Source organism: Antechinus flavipes, chromosome 2 (assembly GCF_016432865.1).
Source record: "Antechinus flavipes isolate AdamAnt ecotype Samford, QLD, Australia chromosome 2, AdamAnt_v2, whole genome shotgun sequence".
Classification (NCBI taxonomy): Eukaryota; Metazoa; Chordata; class Mammalia; order Dasyuromorphia; family Dasyuridae; genus Antechinus; species Antechinus flavipes.
In genome coordinates, this window is record NC_067399.1 from 411,800,336 (window position 1) to 411,819,151 (window position 18,816).

General features: G+C 32.0%; 1 protein-coding gene across 2 annotated transcripts in view; it reads right to left on the reverse strand.

Moving 5' to 3' along the window:
* The window catches only part of GABRB2 (gamma-aminobutyric acid type A receptor subunit beta2), a 242,996-nt gene that overhangs the window by 200,527 nt on the left and 23,653 nt on the right, over positions 1 to 18,816 (reverse strand). The window lies entirely within an intron of this gene.

Here is an 18,816-nt window from a genome sequence, read left to right on the forward strand (position 1 = left end):
GCAAACAACAGCAACAAAAAGGGAAAACACTATGTTGTGAACCATACTCAGTCCCCACAGTGCTCTCTCTGGGTGCAGATGGTTCTCTCTCCCATCACAAGACCATTGGAATTGGCCTGAATCACTTCATTGTTGAAAAGAGCCACGTCCATCAGGATTTATCATTGTATCATATTGATGTTGCTGTGTACAATGTTCTCCTGGCTCTACTCACTTTACTTAGCATCAATTCATGTAAATCTATTGAGGTCTTTCTGAAATCATCCTACTTATTGTTTCTTATAGAACAATAATATCTCATAACATTCATATACCATAACTTATTCAGCTATTCTCCAGCTGATGAGCATCCGCTCAGTTTCCAGTTCCTCATCACTATATAGAGAGCTGCTACAAATATTTTTGCACATGTGAGCCCTTTTCCTTTTTTTAATAATCTCTTTAGGACACAGGTCCAGTAGACATGCTGCTGGATCAAAGGATGTACGCAATTGGATAGTCCTTTGAGCATAGTTCCAAATTGCTTTCCAGAATGGTTGGATCAGTTCTTACACAATTTCACCAATAATGCATTAGTGTCCCAGTTTTTCCACATTCCCTCCAATATTCATCATGGTGTTTTCCTATCATCTTAGCCAATCTGAGAAGAATGTAGTTGGTATCTAAGCATTGTCTTAATTTGCATTTCTCTGATCAATAGTGATTTAATTTTTCATAACTAGAAATGGTTTTAATTTCTTCATCTGAAGTCCATATCCTTTGGCCATTTATCACTGGAGAATGGCTTGTATTCTTCCCTGATGTTCTTCTGGACATGTTACAATATTCTGTTTTGTTTTATTTTTCTTTTGTTTTTCTTGTTTCTATACTGTTTTAAAATTTTATTTTGTTTGCAAAAACAGTAAGAAAAAAGTTAAACAGAAAAGGAATACAAGATAAAATAAAGCAAAACAAAAGAGAACATTTTCATGTGCCCAGCAAAACATCAAAAAGAATTCAAAATATATAACAACCAATTGCCAGATCAAGAAAGTGTATATATATGTAGAAGAAATTATATTCATGAATGTCCTTTTTTTTTTTTTCTTTACTTCCTTATAAATTATTCTTTGGTTCTCTGTGGTGAACTTTATTTACTTTATTATTTTTTCCCCTTTCATCCCTTCTACCCCCAGGCAAGCTTCAGTTAAGAAAAGATATATTTATTTATACATATGTAGATACACACACACACACACACACACACACACACACACACCCCACATAGACACACGTCTTTCTTATGCCTGCTGATTGTTTAATTAAATTCTACTCCATATTACTTAACCTCTGCCATCCAAGGATCCCTCTCTTGTCTTCTTCCCTTGCTCTTTGCTTTCCCATCCCTCCCTCCCTCCCTCCTTATTGTTAATAGATTTTGGAGGGTGATATACCTTTGTGATATATATATATATATAGTGTTGCCTATTGAACCCATTCCCAATGTGAGTAGGTTTTCAGAACTACAAGCCCTCTTCCCCCGTCTGATGCCTCTGTGACTATTCTTCCTCTGCACCTCATTTGTATAACATAATTACTATTTTATCTTAACTCTGCCAATCTTTTTTTCTTTTGAGCTACCCTGTTGTTTAGATGAATCTTAAACAGATAGCATAGATTTTCCATGTTAAAAAATTCATAAACAATTTGTCTATATTTAAATGGTTTTTCCATGTTGAATTCCTTAAAATCGATCTTTGATAGTAACTTTTTCATGCTTAATTTTCTGTTAGGTTTGGGTTTGGTTGATAGGAAGTCCTGAAAATCTGCAAGTTTGTTGAAGGTCCATTTTCTTGTTATTCAAAAATTATAGAAAATTTTGCTGGATATGACATTTTGGCCATAGGCCTAATTTGATTGTTGATAGATGTGATTCCAGGACCTGCTGTCTTTTCTTGTAATTGCTGGTAAGTCTGGCATAGTTCTAATTGTAGCTCCAGGAAATTTGAATTGTTTTATTCTTGTTTCTTGAAAATTTTTCTCTTTGATCAGGAGGTTTTAAAATTTGGCAATAATATTCCTTTGTGTTTTCCACAAAGGATTGCTTTGTGTTGGAGATCAGTAGATTTTTTCCTATTTCTACTTTCCCCTCATATTCTTTCATTCCAGGAAAATTTTCTTGGATTATTTTCTGCATTATTGTGTCAAGGTTGTATTTTTGGTCACAACTTTCTGCCAGGCTAATTATTCTTATACTTTTTCTTCTTGATCTGTTCTCCATATCTGTTGTTAAGTTTCTTATGTTTCATTGTTCTATTTTCTCATTCTTTATAAAATGTTTTATTCCTTGCTCTCATAGCTTCACTGACTTCACCTTGCTTAATTCTAATTTTTGAAGAATTATTTTCATCTTTGAAACTCTGTACTTCCTTTTCTTTGGTTATTTTTTTTTCATAATCTTCTTGTTTTTCTTAGATGGTTTTTGTTTTATTTTGTTTTGTTTTGTTTTACTTTTTCCTCTATCTCTCTCATTCAATTTTTTAATTCTTTTTTGATTTCTATAAATTCTTTCTAGGTGGGAAGCCATTTCATGTTACTCTTTGGGATAGAAGCTTTTTTGTTTTTACTAAAGTGTTCTATGAAAATGAACTCCAGTTTTCCCTGTTCCCATAATGTTTCAATGGTGGGGTTCTTTCTTCTTTGTCAGTTCATTTTTTTAATAAGAGATATTAGTGTAAGCACCTCTAAACATAGGGTGAGGGTGGTGCTTCAAGCTTCCCTTATTAATTTCCCCGAGCTACATGTAAAAAAATTCGACTATATATGTACATCCATTTTTTTCTATATTTCTTTATTAATCATGTTGAGAGAGAAAAATAAGAACCAAAAGAGAAAAAAAATTAGAGAAAAAAACAGAAGCAAAAGGGGAAAAAAGTGAACATAGCTTGTGTCCCCCAAAGCTTTTGACATTTATTGTGATAGAAACAAAAATGTTTTTGAATTATTACAAAAGATGTTAACTTCATGAACACCAGAGGAATAGTCTGGGGGATCTACAATCATCCCCAGACCACACCTAGAGAGTTGCCTAGAGCAGTAAGAAATTGAGTGAGTTGTCCAGGATCACATAATTCTATTTACATCAGAGATAGACCTTGAACCCAGTCGTCCTAACTTCAAGATTCAGTTTTTATTTACTTGGAAATGAGGATTACATAACATGATAAAGTATGTAATGTATGTCATCAATCTTGAATTGCTATATAAATGTTAGCTATTATTATTATTATTAGAGTATTGCTTTAAATAAAATTTGAAAATAGTCGTTGGAAAAGAAATAATGACCTTGAAAACAACACAATTCATCACACCTGTGAGACTGGAATTGTCTCTAAAGTTTCATTAGGATTTTTTATGCATCATTAAGCAAATATGTACAAAGCACAAAAACTGCAAAGGCCTTCAGAAAGAGCATTTAGGGTTTGTTACCTAAATTATCACTTCCATATCTCCCAAATTGATGCTTGGAAAATAGTATTTAATAGATCATTTGAAGTTCCCTCAATTTTCCTAAGTAAATATAAGTTCTATAAATATATTTGGCCATCTCTTCATACTATCGTCAAGGATCACTTGACAATTAAAACTCTTTGATTTTGACTTTGAACAGATTTCATTTCATTATTCCTTCTTTTAAAAAAATTTTATAATGCTCATGCCTTGCTCTCATTAACATAGCATATTGTTGGCAGCAAAAATAATATTTTTTCTAAATTCTTTGGCATTTTTGTGAAATGTAAAGAATATTTTCTTGAATCTGTACTTTCTTTAATGCCTTTACATTTCAATCAATTTAAATTTGGCAGTAAGAATTCTTTCATCAATTATGCATGATAATCTACAGAAAGCAGTCAATGCTTCCTTCTTTTCATTGTATGCTCCTCTTATCTTTGGCTCTCAGGGCATGACAATGTCCCAGTGATAACTCAAAATGCAAAAAGGAAAGCTAGGCTCAATATCCAATGTATATCCAACATAATATGTGATTTCTCATGTCTAAAGAATAGACCAACACTGAAGGCATTCTTCCCAGGTAGAGCAAAACTAAATACAAATATAAAATGTGGGAAAGCATATATTTCTTTTGAACTTATTTTGTGTTCCCCTTTTAAATCTATCCTTCTTGGAACCCATCCAAAAATGCTATCAGAACCTGTGGCCCAGATTAATTAACCTCATATATATCTTCTGCAATTTGAAATGCAAAGACTGAGTACCTCCTTACTTTTCCCCATTGTTTCCAGATCCAGCCCTACACATATCAGTAAAATATTTGCGAGGATCATTTCACAATGATCAAATTATTGACCCCTCTCCTAGTTCTCTTGGCTCTTAAAAGCCATAGAGAAAAGCAATCAACAGATTTCTTTTGTCTGTTTTCAAATACCAATTTAAGTCCTCTCTTTTCTTTTAACAGATTAATGAAACAGAAGCCACCACAGATCTAGTGATTTCCTGGCTTTCTTAATTATTTCCTATTTATCTTGCATATAGCTTGAGTGTACATAACTGTTTGTACTTCATCTCCCCCACCCCACCCCTTATACTGTCCTTTCTTCATATACTCAGAATTTAGCTCAGAGTCTGGCACATAATAGAATTTAACAATTATTTATTGACTGAGTGACTAAAATCTAAAAAAGAGTATATTCAATGTGGAATATGTAATCACAAGAATTATCTTGTCTTTCAGTCATCCCATAATCCTTTATAGTCTGTAATGAAGAACTTGGATTTTATAGTTTAGAACCCAAATGTAATTGCCCAAAGTAGTATTGCAGATAACACAGGAAATTCAAGAATCATGCAATGAATGTTAGGAGGTATTTCTCCTCGGAGTGTTCATTTTCCAAGTCCTAGGAATTCTGAGATTGCATTTTATTTTAGTCCACACCTGGGATTTCCTCAACAAATAAAATATTCTCTAATCAAGTATTTGAGCAACTGAGTTTTTGAGTTTTAGAACTGAATCAGAAAACGAGAGGTTAAAGGATTTGTCAATATGTGCCAGAGACTGAACCAAAACACATCTTCCAGAATCTGAGAAAAGATGTCTACCTACATCAATTTACCTTCCTATGGAATTTGGAAGAAATAAATGTTATCATAACACAAAATATTCCTTAATCAATTGATCATTTATAAAATCAAGTCCATCTCACTTATTTTTCCTGCTTAATACTAATGTATTCCTTGCTCAGCATGTCTGTTGATCATTTTCTTCTAAAGAGAGTATGTGTGCATATTAAGGCATTAAGAAAGGCCCTTGGAGCAACTGAAGTATTCGAATATTTCGGGGGACAATTACAATGTTTATGATGCTACAAAAATGCCAATTATCCTACTATTTTTATCAGAAAAAAAAAAACACCTCTCTCTCGCTAATCAACACAATTCTTTCTATGTTCCTTTCACAAATTCAGACATTTTATTGCGTAGAATAATATGAATTTATTTTTATACATTTTGTACTTTATTTTGTAAAAAAATATCCAGTAACCAATAAAATCTATTCTCCCCCCACAATTTATTATGAGATGTTTTAAATGCATTCATTTTTAACTGTACTCTGTTCTAGTATCACTCAACTAAATACTAGACATAACAAAAACTACACTTATGTGATTAAAAAAATTCCAACATGTAAGATAAACACATATTATTGATGTAGTTTCTTTTGTTGTTTCATGTGTACATACACACACCCATACATACACATGTATTAAACTGCTGGAAATTCCTGAGACTTTTAATCACTTTAATTCTTGGTAAAATATACTGAACTTTTCCTTCTAGTCTATCATCTCTAGGAATAACTTGGCAATGGAAATATTTCTGTCCTTGCAGGTAGTAGAGTTAAATGTGATGGATATACTCTATTGAATGAGTGGAATTAGGGTTATACATAGTTAAAACCATGGAGAGTCAACTATAAGCCATAATTTCTCATTCCCAGTTTTGTAGCATGCTAAGGAATCTCTAATTATTTTAGGGAATGTAATGAAATTCCCCATATCTACTATGAAAGCAAACAACTTTTATTTCACTTAATTAATGTTTCAATCAATCACCATAAGTTCCATCTTGGAAAAATATAAACAATGTCTGTCATCTTTTGTCCTGAAGTGAACATCAGAAAACTTGGGCTAGAAACCTAGCACTGTTATTTACAAGTTGAGTGACAATAGTTGTCACTTATTTCCCCTGAACCTCTCTGTTTTCTTGTCTGTAAAATGAAACCAAATGATTTTTTCTTAGGTCTATTTCAAAAACTATGAAAATATCTATTTTCAAAATTGCTTTGCATCTTGACAATCTCTGAAATGGTGTTTGTTTTCCTTTAGGAAGAAAAGTTTCCCTGATTATTTTAACTAAAGTGATAAACTTACTTGGCACAAAAATCTATTGAAACTAAGAATCTGTTCATTGTAAGACAGTTAACATTTGAGGTGATTTTTCTGTTCTTCCTCTTCAAGTAAATAATAAAATCCTAAATAGTAATCTAAATAATTAAGAACAGAAAAAAAAAATCATTACAGAGAATTCTGTAATAAGTGTCAGTGCAGGCCAAACCATTTCCTCTATATACTTGCTGATGTTCAATAATTTTCTTACACTATAACAGAGAAAGTCAACAAAGTGATTGTTATCCTTGCACCCAACATGAGCATAAGGTTGGGACTATGTCATATTATAAAAGAAACACATAAAAGTCTTCATTCTGTTAATGAATAATGGGGAATTAAATTTCTCAGAACAACTCAGTTTCTTCAAAGCTGCACTTTCTTTCCAAGAGGTATTGTGTTTCATTCTTAATTTAGCAATACTTAATACCATTATAAAAAGTGATGTGAGAAAATGAAGCAACGTAATGTAAATTGAGGCCTGGTTTTCCCTAAATCCATTCACCATGGATCATTGTGAAAGCAACTTATACAGAATAAGGCATGACTAATATCTGATGAAGATACTTTCACAGTCAAAATAGAAAGTTGTAGTAATAACTCATTTATATAGGATTTTGACATATACATAGTGTTTTCCTCACAACCCAATGAGTAAAATACTGGTCCCATTTTATAGATAAAGAATCTAAGATTCAGAGAGAATGAAAGATTTGTCTGTGATCACACAATGTCAAAAGTGACATTTCAACCTATGTCTGTTGACTATAGGTTCAACTCTATACATCAAACTATGCTGCTCATATGGATAAGAAGTGCCAAAGCTTAAAAAATAATGATATTGTTGTTGCTATTTTCATGGCTATTTGATGATAAGAATAATAATGATGGAGGTATGAATCATTTTAAAATAATTATTATGATTTCAGTATAAGAAAATTCCAGTGTTTTCTAGTAGATTTAAAAACAGAACCCACACACAAACACAAATATACACAGAGAGAATCAAACATGATAAAAGGATAGTCCCACTGTCCTCCTAGCCATACACACATAATAATCACACAACATTGAGATTTTCAAATAATATCAATTCAATTTTTCCTTGTGCTTTCCCTTTGACTTACTGGTTGGTTGATTCATTCATGTATGTAAAAATTTAGTAAATACCTGCTCCAAATCAAGCATGAAGGTAGGCTCTGGGAAAGGTGCAACATTTAGATAAAACATAGTACTTACCTAAATAAAATTCAAAGTTTAGTAAGGTAATAAAATGCAAGTGGCTTCAGTACACAATATTAAATAGCTGCATTAGAGAACTGTAAAATATATCATTAGGTACCACAAGGAAAATATATTACCAACCAAAAAAAATGAAGATTAAAAGAAGGATTTCTGAGCTCCGTGGTCTCTGAACTGGGTTTTAGCATATGATTAGGAATTCAAAAACAAAAGGGAGGAAATGTAGGACATTTTATTATTCATATACAATGGAGTAATAGCTCATTTGCTATCTAGGCATTGAGAATGCTTGGATCAAGGCACAGACTCGGGAAAACTCAATGGTCAGAGGACTATCTAGTATACAGCACATAAAGTAGATGGAAGGCAATAATATACAAAAAGCTTAGAAAGCTAGGGCAAGGCCTCCTTGATTCAAAACCATGGTGTCTTGAAAAAGCATAATATTCCTGAATGTTCCTAAGATTTCACTGGCATTGAGTTTGGAATACAGAAGGTAAGCTGTCTCAGGCACTCAGGAGATACTGAAGTGTAAACTGTAGAAATACTAGCCAAAATGAAAATAATTATGTGTGACGTGACTAGAGCAAAACAGTGGGGAAGTGATTAACAATGCAGGTTTTCTGACCACTATCATACAGACTTGCTGGCATTAAGTTTATTTTTTTTTCCCTGAGGGGCAAATCAGCAGCTGGTTTCTGCTCTCCCTTTTAGTTCTTCTCAGGCACCTGAGTTAAAGACTAATTATCAGTAGATAATGTAGTTCCATTCTCATCAGAAAAAAAATAATAATAATTGTGTGTTTGGGTCATTAGAGTTATCTTTTCAATTCATAGAATAATAAATTCAATTTTCATATTTTTAATAATTTGGAAATATGTTTTTTAGTCATCATTAAACAAATATTCTTCAAGAAAAAAAAAAATTCCTCAGCCAGTGAGGTTCAGTCCGAAAACAGTTTCATTATCTTTTCCCTGCTTAAAGATTTTTTGGTAGATAAAAATGGGGTATAATTCTAGCCCATATGAAGAGATTTTTAAAATCCCTTCATATAACAGTGACCTTAAATGATCAAGTCGAGATGCACTACAGACATTTGAAGAAATTTCAGGAAATATGAAGAGACAATAGGATTAAAGTTGGATATTTGTGAGTAGATACTTAAATATTTATATATTTAAAGATAAAATCCCAAAAATCCTAGAAATAGAGACATTAGTTAAGTCACAGTACACATATACAACTAATGATGAATGATAATGATGGAAAAGATCATTTTAAATGTGGGTATGTCTGTGTGTCAGTAGATATAACCTAGTTATGACTGATTATACAGTAAAGGGTGAAGGCATTTAGCTATGTGAGGGAATTACAAATAGGAAATTACAAGTAGATTTAGCTGATCTTCTATGCTGCCTCATCTGGAGGGCAGGTGGGGAATGAGTGAGACAAGCAGAGGTAGAGAGTTGAAGAGAAAATGGTTTTACATATCACCTGAAGATTTTAAGATCATTTATCATTAAGAGATTCAGATAAGATCTGAGTGAGAGAAACAAATGATCCTCCTGAAAAGAAAGCAACTCGAGTCATTTATTAAGAACAGGAATATTCCAATTAAGAACATCCAGAATGAATGTAAACATTTTATCATTAAAAGGGGGAGATAAACACATAATAGGGTAGTTTACATGTTCAAAAGATGCAATAACATAAAATTAACAATAAGGAAAAAACATAACCACTGTTATAATACAATGCTCTGGTCAATAATCAATGGTCTATGTGCTCAAACTAATGCAGTTCAGTTTCAAAGTGCAATTCATTACAAACTGCTTAAGTTTAAAGCAAATTAAGTTTCTCTGATACTCTAGGGAATAGAACTCTATAGGAACTTATTTCAAAATGGCCAATAATAAAACACTACTGCAAAAAAGAGCTAATTTTATATATTTATAACTTTCTAACACTGAAGTCATAATCAGGAAGAAATCTGTTACTATAATTCAGCCTCTAATGCTTGATGCTTTTTTACTGTTTAAAATCATATTTGTTAACATTTCAATTGAAATGAGTTTTTCCCCACAGTTGTACCTTCAAAAAGTCTAAAATAATCAGTTTTATTCTATGTAAATAACAGTTTGAACTTAGCACATAATAATTATATTTCTATAAGAGGATACACAAACATATTACCTAACATGCTTATCTTGGCATTTGCAAATGTTGAATAATATCTTTCAAGGAGAAATAGCATTTCCTCAATTCCTAAGTAATACGTAGAAATTTTTAATCACTAACTAATCACTCCTAAACATATTTCTATCATTCTAGAAAAGTTATATGATTGCAAATGGCCAGTGACTTGTGAATTTGAGGATGAGATTAAATTTTAATGAACGCACTGACTTTTTGATGACTATTTGAACAAGCAGAAGAGGGATAGTTCTATGGCTCTGAATAGAGAATAGGTCTGGAGAGAAGGAATTCAAATTTTCTTAGTGTTCATACTAGCTTTGTAGCCCTGGGAAAGTCACTTAATCTCTGTCTCATTTTCATCATCATTTTTAAAATGGTGTTAGTAACAGTATCTACCTCCCAGTAGTTTTTGTGAGTATCAAATGAGAAAAAAAATTATAAAGCATAGCTCCTGGCACAAAGTGCTATATAAATAATAATAATAATAATAATTGCCTCCCCTTTCTGCTCTTTGTATATATATTCCTTGAGACATATAGGGATAGGGATAGGGATGGGGGTGAGATATTAAAAAATAAGAACTAAACTTATGATTTCATTGATATTGAGAACATAAGAGGAAGCTCTCTTTACCAATGCAGATTTACCCTCTGCAATATGTAGTTTTAGAATTTTCTAATTTTCTAAATCACTATGATGTCAATTCATTTGTCCAGGGTCACATAAATCAGTATGTGACAAACAGGGCTTGAATTCAGGTCTTCTGGATGGTTCTTGAGTCACTACAACTTCATTGATAATAATGATATTATCATTGTAATGTGTTTGTATGGTTCAAATAATTTGTTATTCAATCAGTACACTTAAAAATTGTAGCTCAAACTAAAAGATAAATGCAGCATATAATAAAACCTGGATTTCAAAGGAAAATTTGAGTATTTTTCTCAAGATACTGTCATCTTATTCCTAGCCAAGTATCTTGAATGAAGTGTGTGCTTACATATTTATTGAATATTTATCTAAAGCTTTTAGGATTGTACAGATTATTACCATACTAGAAAAGTCAGCATGGTAAAAATTATGTTGTTTAAGTAAATAACAAGAACATCAAATTTTCCTTATTAAACTAGTCTTGCTTTTTACCCCTGTTGGAGTTCAAATGTTGGGTTCTTGTTCTTCTGTAAAGATTCCAACAACCCCTAATTTGTAATTTCCCCAAAGAAGAAATGAAGTTATTATAATCCTGGTAGAATTATTACTGAACAAACTTAGTGATGATGATTTTTATGTCAAATCTTTTAAAGTGTTAGCCAGAACCATATTTAACATGTAATGTGTTCAAAAAACATGTGCTAGGAACTTTTTTTCCTTAAAATTTTAAAAATTAAATATCTAAACCATTGTGTCCTCACTAATAAGAGTTTAATATTTTAGAAAGCAGTGTTAATTTACTACCCAGAAGACTATTTGCCAAGCAAATCTTTTAAATTTGGAAACCTAAAATATATTTCACCATCATACACATGCATTTGTAATGAACATTGATTATGTGATTTTTTGATTTGTTTTGCTTTAATGAACAAATTAATTAGCTAAAAATTTAAGATTTTAATGCTTCAAGTATTTAACTGATTCCAAACTTGATTTAAGTTGCTTTATACTCAGATATTTACTAATTTAATGTGCAGAAGCATTCCTACATTCTTCCTGAGTTCAGGTTTTGAAGGACAGATGATTGTATGAACCTTTCCTTCTTTTTTTTTGGGGGGGGGGGAGGTGGGAGGAGAAGAGGGACTGTATTACTAAAGTTTCATAAATGAATACATGTTGGTTCCTCTAGGAAGAGATAAGGAACAGTCACATGTTAAGATTTGAGGAGGCCATTGGCCTGACATTCAACATCCAATTCTATGGAAGCTTTTGGAATGGATTTGTGATTAAGAATTAAAGGTGAAAAGCCTTAAGGGAATTTTCTGCTTTCTGCTAATTTAGATTCATTCAATTTATCTTAATTCTAAAAAGATTTTTGTACAGAGTGCTTAAGTAATTTTGAAAAAAAGCACACATGAAAATGTTTTCTCCTCAAGTACTACCATGTAATACGTCACTCAATACTTTATCAGTAAAATTTTTTAAAAATTGACCATATCATTGGTCCTACCATACTATTTTATGAAAGATGTTGGACTGAATAAATTGGAGGCTATAATTAAAGATCACTAATAGGAGAATTCATATTTATCAGGGGGAAACTATAGAACTGTAAAATATCTTTTTTTGCTGTACGTCCATTATTGGAAGACGCTTAAGCCTTTTTCAGCTTAAACCTTACTTATAAAGAGGCAGTAATAGTTCAGAAGATAGAGGGCTGTCCTTGTAGTCAGTAGACCTAGCTCTGAAATCTGCTTATGATATATGCTAGCTAGGTGGTCAAGGGTCACTTAACCTCTCAGGGTCCAGGTGATTGTCTGAAACTATAAATGATAGATGAGTTGCTGAGTTGAATTTTAGAAGTACTTTTTATAGTGGGAGTTTTTTATGAAATCAAAAATCCAGAAAAAAATCCAGAATACAAATTTTTTAAAAATCAAAGCACCATATCTGTAACTATATCTATAATGATTTTCAAAAGTATCATTTTTACATTTGGTTAAAGGAGCACTCCTAACTAAAATTTTAAAAGCAAAATGAGAATTATTTCTTCAGTAATAGTAATTATTGAGTTGTGAAGATGTCAAATTTCAGTCTTCAGTGGTTATTATAAGGGCAAAATATCTTAAAATAAATCAGTTTGAGTGCATATGATCAAAGATTTCTTACATTTGATTTTTAAAAAGCAATATAATACCTATACTTGGCATTTGTAAGGTTAAAAAGCCAGCACTTATCTTTAAGGAGTGCCTTATGAAAAGAAGCTAACGAGTGGCTCATGAAGTAATCATGAGTATTTTCATGAGTACCATTTCAGAAGCTACAAGGAAAGGTTAGAGTTCAAGGTCAAATTTTGAAAACTACGTTTCATTCCCTCAAGTACTAAGGAAAAAAAAAATTCTCCTCTAAATTATGGGTCACAGCTGAAGTTTTTATGTTCTCAAAGCAGAGTGGACATTAAACTGAGCACACAAATGTTGTGAGCTTTTTCTTCTCAAAACACAGCCAGGTGATAAAAGTTCAGATCTTTTATTATCCCAATATAGCCCGGTTAGCTTAGAGGCCTATCTCTCTGCTTGGTTCCAAGAGCTCTCTCCAAATGTCTTTAAATCCAAAGGTCTGGTCCTACAGCCTCTGCCTCTGCTGTCTTCAGCCTCCAGCCAGCTCCAGTCTTCATGTCATTCCGGTGAAATCTCGACTTGTAGCTTCTTCCTCTCCCTGAAGAACACTTCTGCCACCAGCCAGCCAAGTGGAAAATATTCTGCCTTGCCTCGGAGAGAGGGCTTCTGGCGTAACTCTACTGAAATCTCACCGAGAGCTTCTGTCTGTTTCTTTTATCCAAGAGGGAGGAATTGTGGGATATGAGAGAGAGGGATTATGGGTTTTCTCCCATAGTGCTCTCTGGCCCAACGAGCTTCAAGGGAGGTGTGAACTCATTGAACTTAGTTCTACTTAGTACCTTGTTTCAGGTTCTGCCCAAAACATCTTCTTGTAAGATTAGATCAACTCTAATTACTTAGCAGTTAGTAAGGATTCCAACACACAAAGATGTATACAGAGCAGTGCACATAAATCACATCTCATCTTAATTCTGCTCTATGACAACTAAGCCAATCTATGAATCTCTCTTTCCCAGAGGCTGATGTAGTAAAAGTGGAGAGGAATATTACACCCTTCACATATTAGGGGGGTATACGTTTGCATATTTGTGATCATACTTATGGAAGTAAGTATTTCTGTGTGAAAACTTCTATGTTAAATATCCATTTGTAAAATGAGAAATTGAAGTTTTAAAAAAAAGTAGATGGCTTGTCTGTGGTCACACAGCTAGTATAAAATAGAGGAACTGAACATTTATCTACTTAATCCAAGTCTAATGTTCCTCCCAATATTTGAGATAACTGCCTCTCCAGAGGATATACATTAAAGGGGAGTTTCTACTTCTCAAAAATCCTGAAATTCAGGATTCCAGAAATATTAAAAAGTCTAGGTGGAAAGGGCTTCACATTTAGTTAAATTTTGAGTAGATTCATTAGCGAGTTTGCATCCCAGAATACCAAATAGATAACCTGGGCTCCTGGGCATCCAGATATTGGGAGATGAATGATTTTTCCATGTTCATAGCATATTTTAAATGTTCCTCACTCCCTGCCCTTTTAAGATGAACTATACAACTGGTGCTGAGTAGAAACACAGTTTTAATTAATGTATCTGAACAATTATTTAAATCATGTTTAAGAAAAAACCTTCCAAGATTTTCTTGGCAAAGATATTATAGTGGTTCACCAATTCATACTTCAGTATCCCCATTTCACAGAGGAGGAACTAAGGCAATTAGGGATTAAATTATTTGCACAGGGTCTAATAGTGTCTAAAGCTGAATTTAAACTATCTCTAGGCTAAGTGCTCTATCCAGTGTACTACCTTGTTGCCCCCAAATTAAAATACTGAACAAATTTTAATTGGCCTCATTCTATTTGTGCCTTTAGGAAAAATGACTTGCTGCTTGTATTTTTGTTCGTAAGATAAATGGTTAGAGGGGCAACTAGGTGGCACCATGGATAGAGCACCAGCCCTGAAATCAGAAGGACCTGAGTTCAAATCTGATCTCAGACACTTAACAATTCCTAGCTATGTGACCCTGGACAAGTCATTTAACCTCACCTGCCTCAGCAAAGAAAAAAAAAAGATATATGGTCAGAATACCTCTTTAGAAGAATTCATATAGCAAAATAACATAGGAAAAAGAAACAAGGTGAAAAAACTAGAGAGACATATCTTCTCTGAAAAAAGAGAATTGATCTTTGGACTGGAAAGGACAAAACAAAAAATGGCTAATAGAGTAAATGCCACATAAAATTAAGAAAATAGGACTAAATTACACATAATAAATTCAAGTCACCAGTCCCAGGTAAATTATACCCTTCAATCCAAAAGGATCTGACAAATGCAATTACTGAGGCATCATCAGGGATTTCTGAAAAATCACAGGATTTTGCACAGGGCTGGAAAATAGAAAATTCCCATTTTTTTCCTGAGGCAATTGGGGTTAAGTGACCCGCCCAGGGTCACACAGTAAGTGTTAAGTGTCTGAGGCCAAATTTGAACTCAGGTCCTCCTGACTTCAGGACTGTGCCACCTAGATTCCCCCCAAATTCCCAATTCTTAAAAAAGGGAACATAGAATCCATTAACAACATGAAATAGAATTTATTTTCAATTCCTGGAAAAATTCTAAACTATATTATTAAGTTAATGTTTTTCCCCTTTTTTCTTTATTTCCTTCTTCCTTCCCTCCTTCTTTTGTTCCTTCATTCCTTCCTTCCTTAGACGAGCACTTGATATCATCTCCCATATTTTTTCTTATAGAAAACATGAAGAAATATGAGCTATATGAAAATATGACTAAATAGTTTTGCAACTAATTAAATGGATGACTTAAAAAGCAGTCATTGACTCTTTTTTATATTAATTTGGGGAGTTTCCCAGGCATTTGTACTTTAAAGTTAGGATTCAAAAAGATGTTGAGAATCTATAACACTAGGCTGCAACAGAAAGAGAAAATTTTAAAGAAATAACCAATTATTTTCAGTACAATAGGGAGGGCTTATGATTAGTTAATAGTTTATCTGAAAAAAAAATTCAAATTTTATTAGAATGAGAGGTCAATATAAATGTAAAGTATGATATGGCAGCCAAAAATAAAAGTTAAATTTTAAAAGAAAATATTGTGTCTAGGTATTATAAGTAATACAAATAGGGAAATCAGATAAACAGTTTGAGTCATTTTGAATTTAAGGTAACAGCAGAACATGAAAGGGAAAGGCGTTGTGGGGAGTTTGAAACATAAGTCTGAAGCTGAAGAGAGACTGTAGAACCATAGGTGCAAATTGTAACTTATTTTCATAGTTGCTGAAGTTGTGAGAATAGATGAAGTAACCAAAGAAGAAAATAGAAAGAAGGCAGAGTCCAGAACTATGCAAAACACTTACACTTAGGAAGAGTCAAATCCAGCCAACAAGCATTTATTAAGTATTTACTGTGTTAGGCTTTTTGATTTGACTTAACTCTTTCTAAATTATATGAGTTCCACAAGATTCTAGACTGCTTTTTTTCTCTGTATGCTCTTTTTGGGCTACTTCAACTGTCCTTAAATAACTTACAATCTAATGAACATTATAGGAGCAAAAAGGAAGCAGGTAGGGAAGGGGGAATAAACTTAGGGCATCACAGTGTACTAAAAGAAAAAAAAATCAAATGAAGTACACTAGAGTTGACCAAAAGAATCCCAAGGCACTAAAAATAAAAGTCAAGAGACATGGATTTTATTTTAAAAAGGACTTAAATTTGGGTGTGAGAATATTACTAATATTCAAAATAAACATTTTTGCAAATACTGTTAAATCCAACAATGATTTCAAAGTCAAAAGAAATATTCAAAGTAAGAATATTTATTAACATATTTTATTTTTCATTCCTTTATACAAGAGATAAACACATATCTCAGGAATGGTGTTATTTTCTAAGGTTTGGGATCCAGAAATATATCCAGGTTCTGCAGTATATATTTCCATAAAGTAAATTGTTGTTTTAAAAAAAAAAAAACTGACTCTCTTACATTATGTCTATTGCTAATTGAATAAGTAATTTCTGATTCCTATTATAATCCTCTCCTGAAAGTCTGAGAATATTAATATAGTTCCCATAAAAGCCTAATTCAGTTTTAATGAGTAGTTGTAGTAGTATACTATGACTCTGAATCACAAAATGGTCATCAGATTATACATTAAGAGCTGAAGGGCTCTCAGGGGTCATTGGATCTCCTTTTACAAATAAAGAAAAAAGACTCAATAGTTAAATAACTTGCTCAGGGTCATATAACCAGTAAGTTATCTTAGACAAGATTTGAACTCAAGCCTTTCTATCAACAAATCTACAGCCCTATCCACTATACCATTGTGCCTCTTATAGAGTGTTATTAAGTAGAATAAAATATTGCTAAAATGATATTCTCCTTTACTGTATTCTTTGATATCATTATCAGTTTATTTACCATCCTTACTTGGATTTAGCTTTCTGGTATAATTTTATAAAATAAAATAAATTAATGAATCAGATTATAATTTTATGTCTGGAAGAGATTTTACAGATTTTTTTTTTTTAATCTTTCTTTTTATAGATAAGGAAGCCGAGATCCAAAGAAAGAGAGTGATTTGTTCAAAGTCATAGAAGTAGCTTACGGCAGAACCTGAATTAGAAATTCATAATTGATAAAATCATATAAAGTGAAGGCATATTTTAAGAAGTTAGAGAAAATAGGAATTGTGTGAAATGACTAAAAGTCAATGTGGTCTCTCATGAGTTACCAGTGAACAAGCAGTTACTAAATACTCAAAAGATTTCTGGTAAGGGACTATGAAATAAAATGAGAAAATGAGAAAAATACTTGTGTGGATTGTATTGATTCTAGAATTTGTGAAAAATTACAGATTTATTTCAAGTCATCTATGAAAAAAAATAATAATTACATCTCTAATAAATTAAGGGAACATATTTAATATAATTCAATATATATTTTCTTGATCTCTTATGTAGCCTGATATTGCCATTTATATACTAATGATGTTAATTATAAATTATTCTTACTCGTTAATTCAGTTTTCTTAAGGACAGTCATTAGCAATATAATTCTTTTATATTTTATCCCAGCATATACTTTAAAGTATTTTAAAACATTTACTTATTTTTTTAAAAGGTAGTCTGTAATTCAGACTTCTTCCTGATTGAAACTAAACTCATTAGATACTTTGAACCAAAAAAAAAAAAAAAAGGCTGTGTTTTTTTTTTTTTTTTTTCATTCCTATAGTCAATCTTTTTTTAAATAAAGCACTATGACAAACCTCTTGGTAGTCAGAAAACCTTAAGCCAAAGTAGGGAAATTTATGAGAATAATAAGGGTCTGAGAATTAATTACTGCATATACTAGACTCTCACTTAAAAATATTAACTTTCTACAAGGGTATAAATTATTTTTTTTTTACTCTAAATACAAATTCTTTTTCAAAATTAAAAGAAAATTATTACCAGTGCTTAGGAGAAGTAAAACATGGTGTTCAAAATTTGTCAAACTTGGAATTATATTTCAGATGATTCTCAAAACTTCCCAAAGGCATTCTATCCCACTGCCTTTAATTTCTTATCAAATGAAAGAAGAATTTTGTTTCCACTTTCTTTAGAACTCTAAGAATGGCAGTCTAAAACCAGCAAAACCTCAGATTAGCCAATATAAGTTCTAGAGTCTGACATTATCAATAATATTTATGTGATTATTAATAATCATGATTTCAAATCAAGAATATTAGAACTTCAAAGGGCTTTAGAGATTATCTACTAATACTTTCACTTTCCTGATGAGGAATCTGACTCATAGACACCCGATTCATTCTATTGAATGACTTGCCCAAAGTCATACAATTAATAAGTGAAAATCACTCTCTGGGTACCTTCTATTATATCACATTATCTGAACAAAAACTTAACTTTGTTATTTCATTATGATATAGTTATGATTCTAGGCTCCTGAAGGCAAAGTCAACTGAGAGCAAACTATGTCGGGTAATATAAAATGGAAAGATTTAAAGTGTCTTATAATCATATTGTAGTAATCATAGTAGTTTTAGCCATAGTTATAGCAGTAATATTAGTAGTAGAAGTAATCTTACTAGTTGTATCAATAGTATTAACAACACCATCATCACCATCTTCATTATCATCATAAATCATTA